This window comes from Eurypyga helias, unplaced genomic scaffold (assembly GCF_000690775.1).
Source record: "Eurypyga helias isolate BGI_N326 unplaced genomic scaffold, ASM69077v1 scaffold28036, whole genome shotgun sequence".
Lineage (NCBI taxonomy): Eukaryota > Metazoa > Chordata > Aves > Eurypygiformes > Eurypygidae > Eurypyga > Eurypyga helias.
In genome coordinates this window covers 35944-40942 of record NW_010255295.1, presented here as the reverse complement: position 1 = coordinate 40942, position 4999 = coordinate 35944, and the positions used below count along the sequence as shown (strand labels likewise).

At 48.9% G+C, this 4999-nt stretch overlaps 1 protein-coding gene across 1 annotated transcript in view; it reads left to right on the top strand.

The window, feature by feature from the left end:
• The first annotated feature begins 3387 nt into the window (after positions 1-3387).
• LOC104510895 (xin actin-binding repeat-containing protein 1) overlaps positions 3388-4999 on the top strand; it is a 20861-nt gene continuing 19249 nt past the window's right edge. The window contains exon 1 of the mRNA XM_010153290.1: positions 3388-3544. The gene's annotated coding sequence lies outside the window, so the exon portion shown is untranslated. The remainder of the gene's footprint in view (positions 3545-4999) is intronic.

Sequence of the window (4999 nt, the reverse complement as noted above, 5' to 3'; positions counted from 1 at the left end):
GATTTAAGATAAAAGGCTGTGCTTGTGCTACAGACAGCTCGGAGTTCAAGGCAGCTCTGACACTTGCAATGATAGAGGCTCCTGCAGTCAAAATAACACTTTAAAAGCATATTTCCCTTTCAGCAGTTTCTTTTCATAAGCATGACAAGTAGGAGTTGAATGTCGAGACTCTTGTAAGTGGCCAATCTGCCCAGCTCTAAGCACTCTGTGCTTCTGTGCCTCTGCCAGGAGGGAAACTTGGGGTATTTAACCATAGGATCCACCTGCCCCCCTGGCTAGAGCACCCCAGAAAAAAAGGGGGCAGAATCAGGTGTCATCCATCTCCTTTCATCTCTCCCAGACCCTGTGACAGCCAGACAGGGATACTGGGATCACAGACACCTTTTTGCAGGGCTGCTGTGGGAGCATGCAGTGGTACCCAGGCAGCTGTGGAGGGCAGGGGAGTGATGACCCTCTGCTCATGCCTGGCCAAGCTCTGGCAGCAGTGATCAAGACAGCCTAGTCCCATCTAGTTGGCTTGTCCTGCAAGCCCTAGTCTGTGCTCGCACCTGATCTAACCTCTAAGCCTTCACCCTGCTGAGCCCCTGCTGCCCTCTTCTCTTGGGTCCCAGCAAGAGCCACCCCATCTCAGTCAAGGGTTCAGGGCTGCCCTGGGCTCCAGACCCCCCACAATCCTAAACTGCTGATCTCCCCCGGTTGCACTCTCAGCACCTCTCAGAAAGGCCCAGTACTACACTGATCACTCTTTTTTCTTTTTTTCATTTCTTGCTTTCTCATTAGTTGCTATCTTCCAGACAGGAGGAGAGAAACCCTTCCTTGGGAGCTGTGCAGAGCTGTCAGGTAGCTCAGATCTCACAGGCTTGCAGGAGAGTGCTCGCAGGGGCTGTTTGAAGGAGCACAGTTGAAGGGGGACACACGTGGAAATCACAACCCGTAGCAGACCAGGTCCCCCACCTAGGCACAGAGAGAGAGATGGCAGGGCAATGAACAGACAACCATGCATCCACACAGTCCACTCTCCCTGCCTACTTGTGTTGGATGTTGCAGCTAGACAGACAGACTGACACAAATATATAGAATCATAGAAATATATGTTGCAGACGAAGAGAGATCTCCGAGTAAATATATGCATGCCCCCTGTGTGTTTTTTTTCTGTGCCCATCCACACCACAAGGGCACACACACATCCCCATTGTGAGCTGCTGACTGTGCCGATAGGCTCTGCCCTCCACCTTCTACCTTTATGTCCCGCCACCCATACGGGATAATTAAGACACATCCATCGCCAGGCTGCCACTGTGCTTGCTGTCACCCCTGTCACCCAGTTCATGCTACCTGAGCGGGTGCATGTTTGCTGGCAGCCCCTGCCATCCCCAGCCCTGACTGGTGATCAAAGACCTGTCTACCACCCTCCTAATGACATTCCTTGCTTCCCTGCTCTGCATTGCTGGGTAAACTCCGCACAGACCTCTTCGGTGTGCGCCGCTTCATCTGCTTATTGCTGCTTCGTTTGCAGCCATCACTCACCAGCATATGGTCTCCTCAGCACACAGCAGTGACAAAGGTCTGGGGTATTTCCCCCCTACCCCAGATGGTTAAATTTCATCTCATTCTAATTTAGCTCTTTTCTCTGATCCTCATTTATTGAAGGAAACAACAAAAAACAAGGAGACCACTTCAGAAGGAGGGATGATGATCTTCCTAGGCACTGGGTTTAACACAGAGGGGACTGCTAATTCGTAGCCTTCAGGATGCTTAAAGAAACTGGGCTATGATAGGGAGGATCCAGTCTCTTCCAGGAGCCTCAGTGAAAGCAGATGGTCATCTAGACCTAGACATGATGTGATGTTGGCAAGGAAACCTCATTGCATTCTGAACTGCAGCCTGGTTGATGTGTAGCAGCCTCTCCAGGGACTGATACCTGCAGACACATAGGGAAAGGACGGGCAACAGCCCCTCCAAACACCCCTGTAAAATTCTAGAAAATGTGTTCAGGAGGAGGGAACCAAAAAACTTAATCATCTCAAATCAGAAAATCATCAGTTGCTTGGTCTTGTGGAGGAAAGAGCATGGAGCCCCTCTGGGGACCGGGGTCATGCTTCACCTACTCAGCATGACGCTGCTGAAATCCTTACGTGACCAACGATCCCCACTGAAACGGGGGTGTACCTGTGTCACACACTGTACAAACACACCACAGAGACAGGTTAAGACAGCTCTCTGCTGGCAGATACATACAATTTTTGCCCCAAGACCAACTGGTCCAGCACAGCTCACATTCATGCAACTCTCTCCCCCATTGCTGCAGTCCCATGTCGTCTGGCACTGGGGGCTGTCAGCCATGGCATGGCCTGGGAGGGTACAAGCAGGGTGGGACTGAGCATGGGTCCCCTGTGGCCTTCAGACGGTGTTTTTTGATCCTAAGCACCTCTGAGTGAGTGTTCTATCTCAGGTGATGGTGACTTTGGGTACTGGCATAGCCAACCTACATCTCCTTTCATCGCCATGTGGTGATTTACTCATGTCTATGCTCCCTAAAGGTGTCAGAAAAATAAACCAAAGAGAGAGCAGTTGGACCCAATTCAAACATTACTGGGTTCCTCAGCCGTATCACTATCCCACCCTGGTAAAAGTGGACTGTTAAAATAAGCCCCAGAGTCATTGGTTATGTTTGTATTTGTAAATCAGCAAGGCCAGGCCAGGGTCCTCAGCTCTGACACACAGTTGTACCCACCATTAATATGCTAAAAATAGCACCCGTTGTGCAGCTGAGCTTTGAGGTCATGGAGAGCTCTCCAGGGCTGAGTCTCTTATCGTTATCCCCCTCCAAACCCTGCCCAGAGCAGCCACCTGCAGCACCCCATTGCTAACAGAGGGGCTGCAAGGAGGGGGGTGATTCCCAGATAGCTCCATCATCTTCTTGGTGTACACACTTCCCCTCGCTTTCCAAAAATATTTATTTTTCTTTCTTGGTTCTAAAATGCTGAACTGATGAGGAAATAGGGAACCAGAAAACATAGCTAATACCTGTCACCTTTGCAGCTTTTTCCTTAAAGCTTTGGCTGTGGCCAGAGGCAAAGGGGGGCTGGCTGTGTAAATCACAGCCTGAGAACATGAGAGTGAGTCAGGGAAATGCCTCTTCCCCATGGCACCACTGCCTGGAAGCATCCCCTGTCCTGTACTGGATTACACCAGGGGTATTTTGAATGAATAAATTCTGAAAATAAGCCAGGCCCCCAGACTTTCCCAGCCTCCGTGTAGGATTGCTAAAACTCATGATTGACTCAGCCTGGTGGAAGAGCAATTTCACTCTTCCCTAAAAATAGATCAAGTGGTTCATCCTCTCAACATAGCCCAGTGCTCGGCGATAAAACCAGCTGCCAGAGACCACTGGGAGGCAGTGAATAGGACGGGGGGGTGTGGGGAGTGGAGCAGGGCTCCTCATAGGATACTCCAAGGGCTGCCCGGCCGAGACCCTCACACAGATTTCCCACTGGGGCTGTCTACGGCGTGACACAGCTATTGGGACTACCGAGACCTCCCTGTAAGTACTTTTGGGGTAGATTAGAGATGGGTGAAGTGTTGCATGAATATGAACCTCCGACTGATGCTAAAAAACAGGGCAAATGAGGATGCTTAGCACCTCGTGCTATGAAAACGGTGGCTGCAGCTCATGGAAAATCATGGATTTTATTTTGTTGGCCCAGAGCTTGGTAAATCCCACTTTCTACTGTTGAAGGTGATGCCTCTGCGTTCCATGGGTGGTTGCTTCTGTCTGATTCAACAACATCACCTAGGGTGTTAGGGTATGTTCAAGGCAGAAACAGAGCATTGTATATGTGTGCTTTTCCCCGGTCTTAAAATATTGTAGTTCCTAGCTTTGAGGCTTAAATACATGGGCTCAGATCTCAGTGTCTACTCTCTCCCCAAAAATTACTGTTATTTACCATAACTCTGGTCACCGTGACCAGCAGTGGGGGAAAGAATCTCTACAGCATTTGGGTGAGCCAAATGGATGCAGGGTGTGGAGGGGACATCTCCAGATCAAAGCCACATTCAGCACTTGTAGGCAGCAAAACATGGAGCGTTCGGAGGGAAATGAGCTTTGCTTCATCTTATATCCCTAGAGAACAGGAGGCAGAGCAGGATTAGCTAAAGAGAGATTTTCTTTCCCTCCCTCTTCTCTGTCAGTCTCCAGGGAGGGCTGAGGAATGTGTTTGTGACCCTGAGCCAAATAAATGGCTTCAGAAGCCAGTTGGGTTAGCAGCATTGATATGGCCATACCACTCCCTGTTTGTGCTCATGTATGGAAAGTAACTGAAAAACCAAACCTACATAACTCTCTACAAAGCAGAAATCTACCCCTTCATGTGCATGTGTGTGTCTCATACCTGATTATCCGTCTGCTGAAGCCTTTAGCTCTGAGGTCTGTGTTGTGGTCAACAGGAGTAGGCCAGAACCTCAGGTCCAGGTCTCGGTTCTGCCCCTCAGTCACTCTGTGAAGGGCCTGACCCCAATGGCCTGAGGTGAAAGCATTCTGCTCATGCATTTGGTAGCAGATAACATTTCCTTCTGGGCTACACGTCTTGCCGATTGCTGCAAGAATAACAGAAATTCTTTAATATTCACCAAATCCCTCCAACTTTCACCCAAATCTTTGCTGAAAAACATGCAAAGGACTTTCAGATTTTTATTATAAAACAGGTCTTTAGTTTTTTAGATGCCTCACATGCAGATATCACTTGATAAGAAGAGGCAAAATATGAAAACTCATGTTCTTGTCTTGGCAAAGTTGTAGATAATCCACTAGTGGCAATTAAGGGATCCAGCATAGGGAGAAAATTCATAGGAACGTGCTACAATGGCTGTTTATAGCCCTTGAATAGATAGAGTACTTTGCAGGACACGAAAGTTTCCTTTTTGGAGGTTACCAGGCAGAATGCCCTAAAGCAGTTGCTAAGGAGGATGAAAATCCTTCTTCAACACCAGCAAAAAACCC